The sequence below is a fragment of the Zonotrichia albicollis genome, chromosome 15 (assembly GCF_047830755.1).
Source record: "Zonotrichia albicollis isolate bZonAlb1 chromosome 15, bZonAlb1.hap1, whole genome shotgun sequence".
NCBI classification, from domain to species: Eukaryota; Metazoa; Chordata; class Aves; order Passeriformes; family Passerellidae; genus Zonotrichia; species Zonotrichia albicollis.
The window spans coordinates 15,044,282-15,062,498 of NC_133833.1; the positions used below are offsets into that span (position 1 = coordinate 15,044,282).

Sequence of the window (18,217 nt, forward strand, 5' to 3'; positions counted from 1 at the left end):
CTCAGTAAATACCTTCAAAACTCAGGATGCCATCCATGGGTCAAAACTGCTTGGATTTTGTTCAAAAACAAGCCAGGAGAGTTCTTTTCACAGCTAAATCTGTGGTAAAGACAGTGAATGTTCAGTTCTTATGTGAGCAGCACAAAAGCCAGGACAGAGACACCTCCCAAACCCCTCTCAGGTTTGGGAGAGAGGTGCTGGACACACTGTGCTTCCAAAGCAAAACAGATCCACTGGACAGAACATTCTGGAACTGGAGGCAGCAGCAATGACACCAGAGAGCCTCTCTCTCCATGAGGAGAAGGCAGGAGAGCCAGGCTGGTCCAGATGAGGACAGCGAGGATGTGCCAGGAGCACTGGATGTGAATCCCTGGGCAGGAGGAGCAGGAACCCCAGGAGGCTCAGCAGAACCCTGTAGGAACCAGTGGCACACCTGACACTCAGGGCTGGGTGGACAGAGCCATTTTGGGATCAAGGCTTTGCCTTTCTCAGCCCCCCAAGCCAGGCCCCTCACAACCCAGACGGGGAGGGAGTTGGCTGTGCACACCCCTGTGACCCATGGCAAGGCTGGTCAGTGTGTGGTGGATATTCCTGCACTTTCCAGGCTCCCATTGAGTGGTCCCCAACCCCAGGCTTTGCTGAGTCTGGGGAGCACTCAGGCCTGCCAGCCTGCCCCAAACATCTCCCCCTGAGCTGGGCTTGGAGCCCAGGCTGGTGAGGGGCTGGCTGGAGGCCAGTCAGGCCCATCTGAGCCAGGGCAGGTCCCAGGCTGGGCTGCAGAGCTGTGAGAGGAGAGGCAGGGCTGGGCTGGACACCCCAACTGGAGCACCTTTCACATGGCTGTGCTTTGCACTGACTCTGCCTTCACACTCTGGGCACATCCAGGGAGCAAAGGCCCTCAGATCCTCAGGAATTTTGCACACATTTCCCAGCTGGGGACTGAGCAAGGCCAGGGAGTGAATCCCAGCACGCCTGGGTCCTGCAGGAACCCAAAAATGATGCTCTGTGTGCAGCCAGCCCTCGTCTGCTGAGCTTCCCCGTGGGGGGAGGAATTTGCTGGGTGTGAGGAAGTGACTTGAGCTGTGGCACAAAAACTCGTTGGGTGGGTGTCATGAGCACACGCCGGGGAGTATCCCGTGGGCCTGAGCTCAGAGCTGCATATGCTGCTCCTGTGCCAGCACCAAACATGGCACCTGGCATCTGCTCAGCTCAGACCCCATTGGTACAAACGCTGGTAGGTGGAAAGTCCAAGCCCACAGCACAGCCCAGAAAGGTCCTGGTTTATTCTGGCTGATCTCCTTCGCTTGCCTCATCTCCTGGAGGAAAATGAAGTGATAAACAGCCAGCAGCACAGTTTTGTTAAAAACAAACCAGGGCAAACAAACAGGGGATGATTCTCTCTCTGGTTGGTGTGGGGAATTCTGCTGAGTGCAGAGTGGCTCTGAGGACAGACGTCACTCCAAGTCCTGCATGGCCAACAGACAGTGGCCACCTCCTGTCTGGGACAGCTTGCTGGGCTCAGGGTCTGGCTTCCTGACCAGTGCCCTGGGGAACCTAAACACTTTTTCTGCCTCTGCAGGATTCATATTCCTGCATTCCTGCACTTTCCAGGCTCCCATTGAGTGGTCCCCAATCCCAGGCTTCGCTGAGCCTGACTGGGGTCTGTGCCCAGAACAAGGGGCTGTACCCAGGTGAAGAAAGCTCAAGGACAAAAAGAAGGATTGGGGACAGTCTGTGCCCAGAACAAGGGGCTGTACCCAGGTGAGAAAGCTCAAGGACAAAAAGAAGGATTGGGGGCAGCCTGCCTGAACCCTTGCACAGAGCAGGGCAGACAGGGAAGCAGAGGAGGGAGGCCTGGCAGAGGCAGGATGGCTGCAGCATTCTGGGCCTTGGAGAGAAGGAAAACAGGTCAGGGAGAGCAGAGGAAGGGGTGCTGGGAGGTGAGGATGTGCAGAGCCACCACACACACTTGACAGTGTGCAGAGAGGAGGGGAAAGGACAGGGCTGGGCTGGGAGGTGCTGGAGGGCTCTGGAGCCAGTCCCTCCTCCTGTTTCCATTCCCACCTTCCTCCCCCAAGCTCCAGGACCTCTGAGTCTTTTCCAGGGCTTTACGATGCCAGAACCTGGCAAACCGAGGCACTGAGAAGTTAAGCGAGGCCACCAGAGAAGATGAGAAGGGATTGTGTTACTCTTTTTTTCCCCCTGAAACAAAGCAGAGCTGTCAGTTGACACTTCCCTCGCTGCCCCAGCTCCAGAGGGCTGCCGGGGCCGCTTCCAGCAGACAGGAGAGGCAGGGAAGGGACGGGAGCCGTGGGATTCCTGCAGCAGCGCGGGGTCCTGGGCAAAGCCGTGCCTGGAGGGATGAACTCCCACCCGGGCAGGCAGGGAGGGAGAGGCTGCTCTGCTCAGCCCTGGCAGCCTGCAGGCGGCCTGGGAACCTGGCTCTGGAGCAGCCTGCTAGGCACAGGGTTAGGAAATCAGGCTGGCTGCAGCCAAAAGTCTGCCCAGCCTTTGGAAAAATCTGCCTGAACGATACAGCTCCCTGAAAGGTTTCAGCTTTGACAAATGTGTGGTTTTTTGTTGTGTGTGTGTGTGTGTATTTTTTTTTTTTAATGAAAAACCCAACTTGGCTGCATTGAAAACTTGCCTGACTGGTCGGAGGATGGTTCAGCCAGCCCATAGGGGAGCAGGGCAGCAGGGCCTTCTCCTGCACACAGGGTGCCCATTGTTCTCTGGGCAGAGCAAGGGGATGGCTGGCATTAACCACAGCACTGGGTCATCACAGCTGGAACGCCACCTGCATGGGCAGACCTGTCTGCTTCAGCTGGGTCTGGCCAGCCTCCACACCTCCAGGCTGCAGGAAGGTCTGCAATCCCTGGAGCAGACCCAGACAGGCAGAAAAAGGCTAAATCTGCCTGCATGACCCAGTGGCTGGCACTGCAGCACCCGCAGGATTTTGCTGTCCCCAACCCATCCTTGGGGGAATGGCTGTAAACTGACAGAGGGCAGGGTTGGATGAGGTCTTGGGAAGAAATTCTTCCCTGTGAGGCTGGTGATGAGGCTGGTGATGAGGTTGGTGATGAGGATGGTGATGAGGTTGGTGATGAGGCTGGGGATGCTCTGTCACAGATTGCCCAGAGCAGCTGTGGCTGCTCCATCCCTGGAAGTGTCCCAGGCCAGGCTGGATGAGGCTTGGAGCAACCTGGGATAGGGAAGATGTCCCTGTCCATGGCAGGGGTGGAACAAAATGAGTTTTAAGCTCCTTTCCCACCCAACCCATTCTGTGGTTCTCTGTTCCCACTTCCCTCTCTGTGTCTCACAACGCGGGCTGTCCCCGTGCTGTGACACAGAGGACACTGAGCCCTCCTTGCTGGAGTCACACATGGTCTGAAACGGCACCACAGCGAGCAGGAGGGGCTGGGGGAGCTGCCTGGCCACAAATCCCACTGCTGAGCACCGCAGCAGCCCCAGCGTCCCCAGCGCTGTCACCTCGGCCGCAGCAGGCTCCCCCAGCCCCGCTGTCCTCCGCTCTTCTCATCTGCTTGTTATTCATGGCAGGGGGCAAGGAGGCTCCCCCCGCCCCCCATTCACCGTGCGGACCATCCCCGCAGCCCCAGAAGGTTGAATTTAATGCCGGGGGATTTGCAAGTCAAGAATTCCTGCGCCCACACAATGCGCAGCTGGGCTTTGAAAAGGCGTCAGGATTAAAATGCAACCGCAAACTTGACAAACCGGCGCAGGGGCCGCAGACAATGGGCTGCAGCTCGCTGTTATCATGCACGGCGTGTGAAGGACCAGCTCGGCGGGTTACAAGTCATGCGCTGGGGATGCTGCGGGCCCGGACAGCAGCAGCTCGGAGGGCTCCTTTGTGCGGCTCTCGCAGCGGGGAGCGGCCCCAAAGGCAGGGCTGAGCCCTCGGACATCTCCGCTCGCAGCCGGGGGTTCGGGGGCAGTGTGACAGGGACCCTCCGATCCTGCCTGCCCGCGATTCAGCCCCCCCCGGGGGCTCCAAATGCACCGGGATCCGCTGGATGGAAATGAAGGAGCTTTGCTTTGGTTCCCTCCTGAAACTGGAACTTGGTTCGTGCAGGAGTGATAAAGCACACGGAGACGTGGGGGATTCGGGGATGCCAGGACGGGCCGGAGGGTTTCAGATGATGACGGATTAGATACAGGTCAACCGTGTAATAGTGAGGGACAATGCCACCTGGGGCTGCAATAATTAACGCTCCGGAGGAAAGCCGGCAAAACAAGCGGCGGGATGTTCCCGTGGGCAGCAGGAGACACCTTGCCCGGCCCCCCGAGGCTGCCCCCCATCCCCGGCACTCGGGGCACGGCTCTGGCACGGCCCCGGGGAGCACAGGGCAAGCCAAACGAGATCTGGGGCTGGGAAGGAAGGAGCCACCCAGGAGGGGATGTGACAAGCACGGGCTCCTTGTGTGACTGTCATGGCTGGGATCAATTATTTTAATGAGCCCGTGGACAAAGGTCAGGCAGGAATGTAATGTGTAATGTCCTCATGCTGGGTACGGGCTGGTTCTGCCATGGCATTCCCATTTCCAGCAGCCATCCCAGCCTCTCTGCCTGCAGGTCTGCAGGACAAGGGACTGTCCAACACGCGTCCAACACTCTGATCCAACACTGGATCAGGTGTTCAGCCCCTTCCCAGCTGCTTTCCCAAACTCCTGCATGCACTCTCTACACAGCACCGCAGAACCTGGGGAGCATCAGGGGCTGAGACTGGAAGGAAAGAGGATTTTGCTCTCTCCTTGGATGTGGGTTAACCCTTCCCCTCTCCAACAGATGGGAGGATGGGTGAGCAAACTCCATTCTGGGAGACTGGACTGTGCATGAGTTACACCAACCTCCCAGCAGCTCTCAAGGAGCACTGGCCATGTGGTGGGCTGGGTCAGAAGGGACCAAAAAGCACCAAATGGTGCTGTGCCATTTAGGCTCCACAGGAGGCTTTGGTTTGGTTTCTCTTCTTCACACAAAAAACTTGGTCCTTCACTCAAAAAGGACCTTTCAAAAATGATGCAAAACTGATACTGTTGGAGCTTAAGGGAGTTTGCTGGGCAGCAAGAAGCTGTAAAAATATTATTGGTTGGAGGATTGACATTTTTCCTATACTGAAGAGGAGTTTTGTAGCCATTTTGAGGCTAGTTTAGATAGCTGTGCTGAAGAGCAGAACACATCTGGTTTTTGAGCTAGCACAGCTACCTCAGAGTCACAGGGAGACTGAGGCTTTTACCTGGCTTTGCCCAAATCTTACATGTCAGGACATGAGCTTTAGCAGAGTGGCCTTGGCCTGACAGGGAAATCAGAGCTGTGGCGTGGGATCTGTCTTAGCACAGCTCTCTGTGTCACACAGACTGAGCTTTTTAACCACCTAGAGAAAAAATTAATAAGAAAATTCTTGTACCTACCCCTGGGTCAGCACCAGCAGCTTTTCCCTGGTGGTGACTCTGTGCCCAGCGCTGAAATGCAATTTGAAAAATGACATTAATGACCAAACACCTTTGCTGCCTGCAGAAGGGTTCATTGCCATCTCCTTTCTGTCCCATGGTGTCCACCCTGCAGGCCAGGGGTGCTGGTGTCCACTGGTGATGGCCACAGAGCCAGGCTGATGGGCAGAGGCTGCCCTGAATGAGGGAGTGCTGGAGCACAAGGGCAGTAGCTCATGGGGCTGAGGAGGAAATGATGCTGGGATGCTGGGGGCTGCTGGGGCAGACTGAACCTGCCTGGAGAGTCCCCACAGCAGGCTGGGCACCCACTCAGGCCCTCTCTGGGGCTGCATTTTGAAATTAAAACAGCAACAGAGCAGCAGGAACTATAACTAAAGAAGACCCTTGTAATGGCAGGCAGTGTCTGGTCCCCAATAATCAGGTCCTGAGATGCTGCTTCTGTGTGAAACTGCTGCATCTGCTTCATCCCCCCAGCTCACATGGCCAGTGGCACCCACACAGCCCCCCCCAAGGGACAAATGCCACCAGGGCACCTCCCTCCTTGTATCCATGCACTGCATAGCTGCCAGCTTGCCTTCCTTGGGTGGGAGGTGTGCCCTGCAGGGAATTTGGGTGGGTGCCCTGTGGCACTCCCCTGGAGCAGCAGCCCTCGTGGGGAAGGTCACTGGGGAGGGGATCAGCCCGTATAGAGGCCAGGCTGCTGGGGAGGGCGTGCTGGGGATGCCCGGCGGGCAGATGAGTGCCAGCAGCTAAATTTGGAAGGTGCCATTTGGTTCCCTCCCCGGATGCTGCAGCAAGCTGTCCCCAGAGCCGGCCCTGTGCAGCTCCCCAGCAGCAGCATCCCCCTCCCCGGCCCCACAGCACACTCTGCTCCTTTCCCCCCCCCTGCTTTTCTTTCCTGCGGGCTGTGAAAAGGTGCAGTCTGCCTGTGACCGTTTCTCCTCCCTCCCTTCCCCCTTCCTGCTGGTCAAAACCGCCATCCTGGAACAGCCCGGCGGATTAGTGAAGGGATACCTTTGAAACCGATGCCAGGAAAGCTCCGTGGATCAGTTAACAGGAGAGTATAAAAAGCTGTGCCTGTGTCCCCCCACGCTCCCCCCATCTCTCTCTTCCTCCATGTCACTGCCCTGGCTGCTGGCTCGCCCCTGGCTGGGGGCCTGCGATCCCAAACGTGCTCTCCAGGCTGCCTTGCCTCATTAATTAAAGAAGACAGATTTTTAGCTTCTCTTTCCCTCCCTCCCTCTCTCTCTCTTCCTTTTTTTTTTTTTTTCCTTGGGCTCCTGCTGGGGAAAGTGGAGCCAGTCTTGTGGGGCCAGAGATTAGAGGGGCTGATGTGCCTGCTCGGTGCCAGCCCAGGGGACACGAGCAGAGGGCACTCAGCTCCCACACCCACAGCCCTGGGAGCTGCAGCAGCGTTTGCATCCCCTCCAGGAACATTCCCTCATGGTTGGCTTCCACGGGCATCCTGCCTGTCCTCAGCACCCCGGCCCTGCTGGGCCTGCAGGACCCTGGCACAGCAGGGACTGTGCGGGCAGCCATGCATGGGGTGGTGCAGGGAGTGTGACAGCCATGCAGGGAGTGAGGTACAGCCATGCAGATAGTGTGACAGCCATGCAGGGAATGCAGTACAGCTGTGCAGGGAGTGTGATAGAGCAGAGCCATGCAGGGAATGCAGTACAGCTGTGCAGGGAGTGTGACAGAGCAGAGCCAGGCAGGGAGTGTGGTGCAGATGTGCAGATAGTGTGATAGAGCCATGCAGGGAGTGTGGTGCAGCCATGCAGTCAGTGCAGTACAGCTGTGCAGGGAGTGTGATAGAGCCATGCAGGGAGTGTGGTGTAGGTGAGCAGTGAGGGTGGTACATCTCTGCAGTGAGTCATGTGTGTGTACAGCTGTTCAGTGAGTGTGCACAGCTGTGCAGGTTGTGTGTACAGCCATGCAGGAGGTGTGGCTCAGGTGTGCAGTGAGTGTGGCACAGCAATGCAGGGTGTGCAGCACACCTCTGCAGTGCATGATGTGTGTGTACAGCCATGCAGGGTGTGTGACACAGCCATGCAGGGTGTGCAGCACACACAGAGCAGTGAGTGCTGTGTGTGTACAGCCATGCAGGGTGTGTGACACAGCCATGCAGGGTGTGTGTACAGCCATGCAGAGTGTGTGACACAGCCATGCAGGGTGTGTGTACAGCCATGCAGGGTGTGCAGCACACCTCTGCAGTGGGTGATGTGTGTGTACAGCTGTGCAGGGTGTGTGTACAGCCATGCAGGGTGTGTGTACAGCCATGCAGGGTATGCAGCACACCTCTGCAGTGGGTGATGTGTGTGTACAGCCATGCAGGGTGTGCAGCACACCTCTGCAGTGGGTGATGTGTATGCACATGGTGAACCACACGTGGTGCTCGTGCTCCAGGGGTGGCTCACACCACCAGAGCACTGTTACAGTTCACTCCACCTGTGCCTGTGTCAGGGTAGCACAGCTCAGAGCCTGTCCCCAGTCCAGGCACAGCCCTCGACATGAGCTCAGCCACCCTGGCACACGGTGCACGAGGACAGGAGAGCGAAGCAGGGACAGAGGAGCTCCAGGAGGGACCTGAGGGCTGTGCTGTGCTGCGAGCTGCCCCTGCCTCTTCCTGGCTGTGTTGCTCCTCCCCGAGGAGAAGGCCTAGCTGGTTCTTCTGGCTGAGTCATCCCCAGGTCTATCAGCCAGGCTGCAAAATTAAATTCAAAGCTCGTCCTTTGAGCAGGAAGATCACTTACATCCAGCTGCACGAGCCGCGGCCCCTTTAGGATTTAATAATAAAATGAATGCCCATGACCTGGCTGTTTGCTCACGCCTGGATCCTCCTTGATGGATGAACAGAAATTGCTCCCTGGCTCGGGTCAGCCGCAGTAAAAATCGCCAGTCGATGGCTGGGCCCTCCCTGGGCTCTGGGCGTTCAGGGCTCGCTGCCTTGGTTTGGGACCTGCTCGGAAGGGATGATCAATAATCATCAGGCTGGAGCTGCGCCGGCACCTTTGATCCGCGCATCCCGGAGCACTTGCAGCGGATAATGAACGCAGCCCCTCGCTGAGGCAGGCAGCAGGGGCTGCATTTTATGGGAGGGGGGTCAGAGCCCGAGGATGGGCTGACCCTGCTGCTCCCCGCTCCGTCCTGCTCCACATCCCACATGTGCATGGCTCAGCTGCTCTAACATGACAGAGCTGCCTGAAAAAGGAGCTGCACAGTGCCAAACCCTGTGTGGCTCATCTCCTGGAAGCTTGTGGGTCTGCTTCCTTCACGAGACAGCCTGGATTGCCCTGCTGACAGAGATATTTCTGGAGAAGTCGTGCTGGTTTCAGGCTCAGTGTAGCAGGATCAGAGCAGCCTGGGTGAGGTGTGCTTCTCCAGGGATAAGGGATCTCAGGGCTCCCCGTGATGGGCTGCAGCACGTCTGTGGCATTGGGCAGGGTCCAGAGCTGGGGCTGAGGCTGGGGAGTGTCACTCCCAAGCTAAAACCATTCCCAGGCCTAGGAAAAGGCGCTCAGAGTTGTGAGGTCCTGTGTCCCGCCATCCTGGGCAGTGCTGTCATAGCCTGGGCTCTGTTTGCTTTCAGGGCTGGCTTGCCCAGTCTGAGCCCAGTGATGAGCCCACCATTTAGCCCACAATTCAGCCCTGCTGCTGCACACCACCCATCCACCCCAGTGCCATGGCTGTGACCCCTGTGGGCCCCACATTGCCCCCAGAATGGCAGCCTGGAGCTGGCAGCAGGGGCCACCTGCACAGTGAGGAGTGCAGGGCTGGTGGCACAGACCCTGCCTAGGGCAGTGAGCTCTGCCTGAGGAGTGTTGTGTGGGCAGGGGGGGACAAGGGACCTAGCTCTGGACATGCCACCGCCATGTCCTCAGCCAGGGTGGCGTTGGAAGGGCTGTTTCCCCAACAGCTGGGCAGGGGGACAGAGGGCATCCAACTCTGGGGATGCCACCCTTGTATCCCCTCGGCCAAGATCGGACCCTGCCCTTAGACAAGCGTGTGCCCCCGTGGGCAGCCGGCGGAGGGCAGGAGGGGCAGCTTTGGGGTTGTCACCCCCGTGTCCCCAGCCCGCCCCCCAGCAGGACAGGCTGCTCCGCCGGTGTCGCAGCGCCACCCCTTGCCTCCCGGGGAAAGTGCCCGCTGCCTTCATCTGCACTCTCCAGCAATTAAGCCACTAATATATTAATTGTTTCTAATCTGCGCATCTCCAAGGTCACCCGTAAGACCGGGAAAGGGAAACAAACCTCCCCCGGCCATCCCTGTCACACACCCGAGGGGTGACACTGCAGCTCAGGGACTGCCCCATGCACCCCCAGCCCCAAATCCTCGCTGGGAGCGCGGCCGTGGGGAGCAGCCCCGCGGGATGGAGGCAGGATGCTGCCTGGGGATGCCGGGCTCCAGCGGGAAGCACACCCAGTGTAGGTGACGGGATGAAAATCCAGTCCGCGGCTGTCCGTGTGTCCGTCCAGCCCGAGCTCCCACCGCCCGCCTCCGCCTGTGCCTTTGTCTGCGGCGCTCAGCCGCGCCTCCAGTCTTCAAAGTGTTAAAAGTTTTCAGTGTGTGCTGCAGATCCCTCGCCTGCAGCCTCCTGCCCTGAGTCAAATTAATCATGTACTGGGAAACACAGCAGGCATGTACTAGCCCTGGGCATGGTGTATCACGTACTTTCTGGAATCTGTCACATGGGGAGCTTTCTGTTTTAGGCTCAATTGATCCTTTCTCGGTTTGATACTGTGTTTAATTGTGAGATGGGGCTGTGTGTTTTTGCTTCAGCCGAACTTAAAGGGCCGCTCTTCCCAGCCTTGTTTTCAGATGTCCGCAAGAACAGACCGCCGCTGTCTCCTCACCCAAACAAAAAGTCTTTCTCTCCCCACACACAATATCCCCTCTGTATTGTCCACAACAAAGAGCAGGGCTAAATTAATTTTAGGTCCGGCTCTTTTAATGTAGAGCTGGGAAGGGGAGGTGCTTTCATTGCTGCAGCTGACGGCTCCAACAGGAGAGGCGAGAGGTGGCCTGGGCCAGGGCACTCCTGGGGATGGGCAGGGGGGATGTCCCTGGCCCCAGGACTCCCCAGCCCCCTCAGCTGCAGTGCACGGTGCAGGGTGAGGTGAGCTGGAGCGCAGCCCAACCATGTTCCTCACTGCAACCTCACCCCAGGTGGGTGGGAGCCTTCCTGGGCTCTCCCTCTGCCCCCAAGGAGGGATTTCCACCTGCCCTGCACTGGGAACAGTGGTCCAAGGAGGCTGGGTGGGAGAGAAAGTCCTCACATTCCAAAAGTGATGTCCCCTGGAGGCTGGCATCTCCCTCTGGCTGGCCAGATAGCCATAGCAGGGCGATTTCTCATTCTGCCTACACACAAAAGACTCCAAGAGACAAACAAAAAAAAAGCAGAGGATCCCTTTGAAAGTGGTCAAAAAGGGGGAAAAATACATTTTTTCCATGTGCTTTTCCAGCTGAAAAAGGCTTATCTGGAGCAGTCACTGCGGGCTGCCATGCACAGCAGTGGGGAATGGAGCTGCAGGGGGCTGGGACAGGCTCTCCTCAGGGTGTCCTGGTGGGGACAGTCCTCTGGTGGGGACAGTCCTGTGGTGGGGCAGTGCCACCCATCCCCAGCAGTGGTTTGTGTGGCTCAGCTGCCACAGGGACAGTGCAGGAGGAGAGAAGGGCCATGCAGCCAGCAGGTCGTGATGTCTCTGGAATGAGGGATGTGCAGAAAGGTGGGAAAGAGCCCTGGGAAATCTGACACAAGAAGAGCTGAGAAGAGCAGGGTCTGGTCAGGGAAGTGGGGAGAGGAGAGATTGCTGAGGGCAGCAGAGGATGGGGACAAGGGACACTGGATGGGAGAGTCAGGCTTTGGGAAGGGCTGCAGCAGCACGGGGGTGTTGGGAGGGATGACAGGAGAGGGGAGGGAGGTGGGCTTATGGAGCTGGTGTGGTTTTCCACAAATTTAGGGAGAGATGTACGATTTAAAGGGGAGGGAAAGGTGTTGCAGACAGCTCAACTCTGCATCCTCCCTGTTCTCATCTTCTTCCCTTCCCAGGCGGGTGGGCACGGCAGGTCCCACTGCCTGGAGCATGGGCAGGGTGCTGGCCCCTCACCTCGGCCGTGTGCTGCTCCCAGCCCTGCAGCCCCCGGCTTCCCGTGCATGGGCAGGAACTCGCTCCCGGGTTTATAAATATTCAGCGCCAGCAGAGCCCATTAATGTTGCATTAGGGCTGTGAGTCGGAAAGCCCCAAAGCCAGGCAGCTCCTGCTGCAGCTGCAGCCATCCTGTCCCGCCCAGCCGCTCCAGCCAGGGCTGCCAGGACAGCACATGAAGGGCATGGCCTCAGCCCTCTCCCTCCAGCACACCTGGCACAGGTGGAGGAGAACAAGGGCATGGTGTGGAGCTCTCAGTGCCCAAACCTCCCATCCCAGGAAATGCCACGAGTGGAGATTGAGGGCTGGGTGGGTTTTTGAGTGGGATGTGCTGCGAGCCCCCTGGGGTGGAAGATCTCCAGATCTGGGCAGGTTTTTGGGAGAACAATGGGAAGGAAGCCCCTTGGCTGCAGAGTGGAGCTGCCTGGGTGTCTTGGGCTGCTCCCTCCATCCGGCACTGAAGTGCATCTCCAGGAATAGGCAGGAACGAGCGTATTAAAACAGAAGCTGGAGAAAGGAGTTACATCTGTGCAAAGCAGCGATCCAAGTGTTACTATCGGGACCAAATTTTCTCACTTGCAGGAGAGCAGCTCTGAATGTGACAGTCTGCAGACTTGGGCATCAGTTCAGCCAGCTTCCTCATCTCAGCGTATCTGCAGATCCACCCAGCAGCCGTGGTGTCCCCTGCGCTCCAGCAGCACGCCAGGGAGCCCGAGGGGATGGCAGCAAAGGGGGCACACAGAGGGAAGAGAAGGGGTAAAGCTTTGGGGTGCCAGGGTGGAGAGAGGGGCTGGGGAGCAGTCAGGGAATCACTGCCATGGAGGGCACAGTGAGGTGCTGGGGGTTCAGCCCAGCTCCTGGGAATGGAAAGCCCTTACTGCTCGTTCCACTGCTGGTGTGTACGGGGTTGGATTCCCAAACCAGGGAAGGGAAGGGAAGGGAAGGGAAGGGAAGGGAAGGGAAGGGAAGGGAAGGGAAGGGAAGGGAAGGGAAGGGAAGGGAAGGGAAGGGAAGGGAAGGGAAGGGAAGGGAAGGGAAGGGAAGGGAAGGGAAGGGAAGGGAAGGGAAGGGAAGGGAAACCCTTACTGCTCATTCCACTGCTGGTGTGTGCAGGGCTGGATTCCCAAACCTGGGAAGGGAAGGAAAGGACTTTACTGCTCCTGTCGCTGCTGGTGTGTGCAGGGTTGGATTCCCAAACTCCCCAGATGGACCTCAGGGAGTGGCCATGCCAGGGAGCTGCCAGCTCCCGCTCTGGAGGTGGCCGGACACAGGACAACAGAGCCACTGCTCTCTCCTGGTGACACCCTCCATCCTTCCTCCTTCCCTCCTTCCCTCCCTCCTTGCTGCTGTTCTTCCCCACACACCATCCCTGCTCCTCCCTGCAGAGCTGGAGAGCTGCAGGGGAGCACAGCCCTGCCCGGCATGCAGAGAGCCCCGGGTCAGGATATAAATGCAAGGCATGGAGGAGAGCAGGGGGGGGCTGAGTCCCTCTGGGCTGGAGCAAGGTCCAGTGGCTCTTCAGGATGCCTGCAGCCTCCCTCCCTGAGGGCTGGGCAGTGCAGGAAACTGTCTGTGAGCCCCTGGAGGAGAAAGGGACTGAGACAAGAAACTGCTCAAATTAATTTCTCTAGCTCACCTGAAATACTGACCTGAGAATAGCGAAAAATATTAAAAAAGGATGAGAAAAGGGGAGGTGTATTTCATCAGAGATAAGAAATCCATTTTACGTCAACAAATGTTGGAAACAATGAGAAGAAGTCACCTGTCCCTATAGTTTAGATAGGGAATCATGACAAGATGGAGAAAGGTCATTTAGAAAAGCAGCAAAGAACAGAGTCTTTGCCTGTTGAGAAATAAATTCTGGGAGGAGCATGCTTCCCCAGATTTAGAGATGGGGAAAACTGAGGATTTGAGGACTGGAGCAGTGGGATCTTGGTGCTTCATGGCCAAGCAGGTAACTTATGTGGAAGGAACTGGACTGCCAATCTTTAGATAAAACTTTGAGAACAGAAAAATTGCAAGAAACCCACAAGGAAGAAGAAAGCCCAAAGCTGCCCTTTCCCCAGCTGAGCTGGGTGGCACTTTAGGATAAGTCACACTGCAATCTGCCTTGTTTTGTTGGCTGCTACCCCAGCCAGAAAAGAAGGGTTTAAAACATCCCAAGGTCCATCTCCACTGATTGGGAAAAATTCCATTTTGTGACTGGATATAATGACAATACTGGTGTGTTCTGTTACACACTGAGCTTTGGTGCCACCCCAAATTTGGTGCTGAATTGCTTCAGCTTTGACCCAAGGGTGCTTCCCCTTCCTCCTGCAACCCCTGGCCAGCTTCAGGGATGGGAGGATGCACATCAGAGGGTGCAGCTGCCTTGGGCTGAGAGTTCACAGCATCACAGGAGAGTTTGATCCACAGACTCCTGTGGGCATCTGGAGCACTCTGAGCTGTGACCTTCACCAGCAGAACCTGGTCAGTGCCTGGGCCAGCCTGGGCCTGTCACTGCCAGGGATGCCCCCTGCTTTCCTGTCTTCTGAAACTGGCATTTCATCTCTCAGAAATGGCTTTTTGATGAGAGGAGTGGAGGGGAGAGGAGAATCACTTTTTGGAAGTTGTTCCATAGAATCATAAAAGTGTTTATTGGTTGGAAAAGACCTCAGCAGAGCCCAGCACAGGGGGACATCACTGCCCTGGCCCTGCTGGATGCACTATTCCTGGTACAGGCCAGGTGCCCTTGGCCTTCCTGGCCACTCAGAGGAGCTGACTTGCAAGTCCTTCACTGTGGGATTCAGCATCAGCAGCGACCAAATCTGGATTGGGAGGCTCCTGCCTGGCCTGTACAGCAGGTGGCATCCAGGAATTTGGGGGTCTGCATTTGTGGTGGGGAAGATCTTCAAGAGGACACAGCCCCAAGGTTCACCAGGGAGGTTCAGGCTGGACATCAGGATGAATTTCTTCACTGGAAGGGTGGGCAGGCATTGGCAGGGGCTGCCCAGGACAGTGGAGGTGTCCCATCCCTGGAGGTGCTCAAGGGATGACTGGAGGTGGCACTCAGTGCTCTGGGCTGTGGACAGGATGCTGATCAAAGGTTGGACTTGATGATCTTGGAGATTTCTTCCAAGGCATTTTTCTTGGGAGACATTTCTTGAGCACTTCTTACAGGGATCGTGGCTCCACCAGCTCTCTGGGCAGCCTGTTCCAATGCCTGACCACCCTTCCAGTGAGGAAATTCTTCCTGATGTCCCACTTGAACCTGCCCTGGCCCAGCCTGAGACCTTTTCCTCCTCCTGTCCCTGTTCCCTGGAGCACAGCCCGACCCCACCAGCTGTCCCCTCCTGGCAGGAGCTGTGCAGAGCCACAAGGGCCCCCTGAGCCTCCTTTGCTCCAGGCTGAGCCCCTGCCCAGCTCCCTCAGCCCCTCCTGGGGCTCCAGCCCCTTCCCAGCTCCGTTCCTTTCCATGGACACACTGCAGCCTCTCAATGCCTTCCCTGAAGTGAGGGGACAAGATGCAGGAAACAACACAACCCAAGGGAGAGGCTTCCAGCGGCCGAAGCAAAACCACCTCCAAACCCCAAGAAATCCCCTTGGGAACAACCCAGGGAACCCAGGGAATAAGCTGATCATCTGTGGGGGCAGGGAAGGAGTTTGTCACCATCTGCCTCTTGTGTCTCTGCTGTGGGGAGCAATAAGCAAGTGAGGAAGGGAGGATTCAGCAGTGTTATTAAGTGGAGAAAGGCATTATTCCCCCTGTCTGCGCTGTATAAATGAGTGTGTATTTTTCATAATGGGGGAATACATGCAGGGAGAGAGAAAAAATGTTTTAAAAAAGAAAGAAGGAAAGGGGGGAGGGGGGAAATGAATCGATATAACAGAAGCATTAGGGCACTCAGGGGAGTGTTTTACTGGGGCCATTAATATACTTCTCAGGTGGTAAAAGCCACTTAGCCTTTAAAAATGATAATGAAATGTTAACTACCCAAAGCATTATTGCTGAGTCACGGAGAGCCAGGCAGCCCTTCAGCTCCCATCTGATCCAGGGGTGCTGGCAGGGCTCCCACCAGCCATGATCCAGCACATCCCCTTCCCTGGGCACACACACAGGAGCCCAGCTCAGGGCACCCTGCCCTGCTGCCATGGCTGTGCCAGCATGGGCACCCTCCCTGCCAGCCGTGCCCCTCGCCCACCCGGCTCAGGATCACCCATCCAGCCCCAGGATGGACTGCACCCCTGGGAGGCACAGAGGAGTGAGGAGGATCAGACCCAAATGCTGCAGCCTAAGGGAGCAACATGGGAATGGGGAGGCCACCACCACTTACAAAGATCCATGCACAAGGATGTTTTGAAAGCTGCAGTTGCCATGGTCTGGTCTGACTGTAAAAGATCCCATGGTGGGGAGCTCAGGATGATGAATAACATGAGTGTCCAGCTGCTGAGCCAGTGCAGGGATGAGATGGGCAAGGGATGAGATTCCCTCTTGGCACAAAGCAACACAAACTCCTCATGGAGTTTTAGTCTCCAAGCCCCTGGTGACTGCAGGTACCTGGCTGGTAACACCCCAAACCAGCATGAGACCCTGGAGACCCCTTGATGTTGATGGAGACCCCCATGTTGATGAATGTGCAGAGTTTTGGAGGCATCCCCAAATTATTGACCAGCTCTGAAAACCACGAGGGTCAAATTCTGGCTGTGTTTTTTCAATGGGATAAGCAGGGGTTCACCCTGCAAGGGGGAAGGGATTCTCATTTCTCATCTTTAATGTATCTCTGACTCTTATTTGATTGTGAAGGGCCCAAACAGCCCCCCATGGTGTCACACAAGGAAATTCAACAGGCTGGCATGGTCCAGCGAGCTGCAGTGTGAGATGAAGGTCTTCTCCTAGGACGATTCAGTGCCCAAGCAGAAAATTAATTTCCTTCCATCCATCTGTATATGACCCAAAACCTTCCCTAGCCAGGGAGATTATGAAGTTTTTTCACGAATGTGGATTGAAAGTCAGAGGTAGCTGTGAAGGATGCTGGAGGAGGGCTGAGTCTCTGGGGGGACAGGGAGCAGCTTGGCTCCTGGAGCACGCCACCACTCTCATCCACTGCACCCGCTTCAGGCACTCTTGCAGACCGATTGCTGGGGGATTTTTTGACTTGGGTGAGTTTTCACCTCGGTTAGGGAGGGACTGGCAACACCTAAAGCAAGCCAATACCTCTTTTACCCCACACAGAAGTCTCTGCATTTGCAGCAGCGGTGTGGTTGGGAACGCTGGCTGTGGCACAGATCTGGTAACTGCAGTGCACAGGGCAGAGTTAAGGATGTCCCAAAAGCAGGTCTGGGAGCCTTGCACACCACTGAGCAGGCTGTGAGTGTCCCCATGCCAGGCTGCACTTCCCCAGTAGCTGGTGGGGCTGCATTCTCTCTCAAGGTCAGCGTGCCCTGCACATGATGCCGGTGCTCCTGGAGCCCGGGGAGGGCACGGCGGTGCCAGCTGGCGCTGCGTGCCCAGCTCCAGACCTGCGAGAGGGAGATGGAGGAATAGAAACACTGCCCACCTCCCCTCCCTGCCTCCTCCCCGCATTCATCCTCCCCCAGGGGAGCAATCAGCAGGAGGCAGCTCTGATCTCTGCAGGGTGTGCATGACAGAGGCAGGATCACCCCCTGGAGCCCACGGGGGCGAGCAGGAGCTGCGGTACAACCCCGCATTCCTGCCCTGCAGCTGGGGCTGTGCCCTGCCCCTAACCCAGAGAGAACCCGAGTTCCTCTGTGCTCTGCAGAGAGCATCTCAAGGGCATCTCAAGGGCATCGCAAGGGCATCTCCTTCCAGCGTGGCGCTGCTGGAGCCGAAGGACACGGAGAGCTTGAGCGCCTGCTGAGAGAAGCGCTTCTCAACCCGGCTCAGCCGTGCTGAGCTGGTCGGGGAGCTGTAACTGGGTCAGGCTGCTCTGCTCCTCTGCAGAGCCGGGCACGGGGAGCGGCTGGAGCAGCCCCGTCCCCCGGAGCAGCCCCGCACCGCCGGCGAGCACAGCGCGCCCGCCGGAGCGCCTCATCCCCAGCGCCCGCTGTGAGCAAAATTGCCTGGGATCAGGTGGTGCGAGCCAATTTTTCTCGCAGCAGGGGCTGCAGGTAAAGCACCTCGGTGGAGAGGAGCTTGTGATGCTCTGAACTTTCCTGCTGCCCGCCTGAACTCGGGGAAGAGGAGAAGGGGGTATTGTGTGCACTCAAGCAGAAGCGGAGAAGATGCCAAGAGAGGAGAGAAGCAGATGGAAAAGACAGAGAAAGCTCAAGATGAGGAGAGAGCAGGAAGGAAGGAGCAGAGGAAGGATAAAGCAAGAGGGAGGTGAGAAAAGAGCTGGAGCTGGGATGCCACAAAGCAGTGGCCAAGGCAGCAAGAGAGCTGCATCTTCTCTTTCTTGTCCTACAAACCAGACACAGACGTGGCAGCAGCTAATCTTCCTGGCTCGTGAACAAAAGGATTCTTTTCATGCCAGTAATCCAAGAGCTGCCATGCCACGGCTCTCCCAGCTCATCTGCTGTGAATGCACTTCTGTGGCGTCCAACTGAACGGGTTAGCAAAATAAAGACAGATGGCAATGGATTAGCTCTAACACTTCTTCTGTATCA

The 18,217-nt window shown here is 57.0% G+C and overlaps 1 long non-coding RNA gene across 1 annotated transcript in view; it reads left to right on the forward strand.

The window, feature by feature from the left end:
• Positions 1 to 18,217, forward strand: part of LOC113459968 (uncharacterized) — an 88,728-nt gene that overhangs the window by 17,977 nt on the left and 52,534 nt on the right. The window contains exon 3 of the long non-coding RNA XR_003381571.2: positions 12,194 to 12,367. This is a non-coding gene — a long non-coding RNA (uncharacterized LOC113459968). The remainder of the gene's footprint in view (positions 1 to 12,193; positions 12,368 to 18,217) is intronic.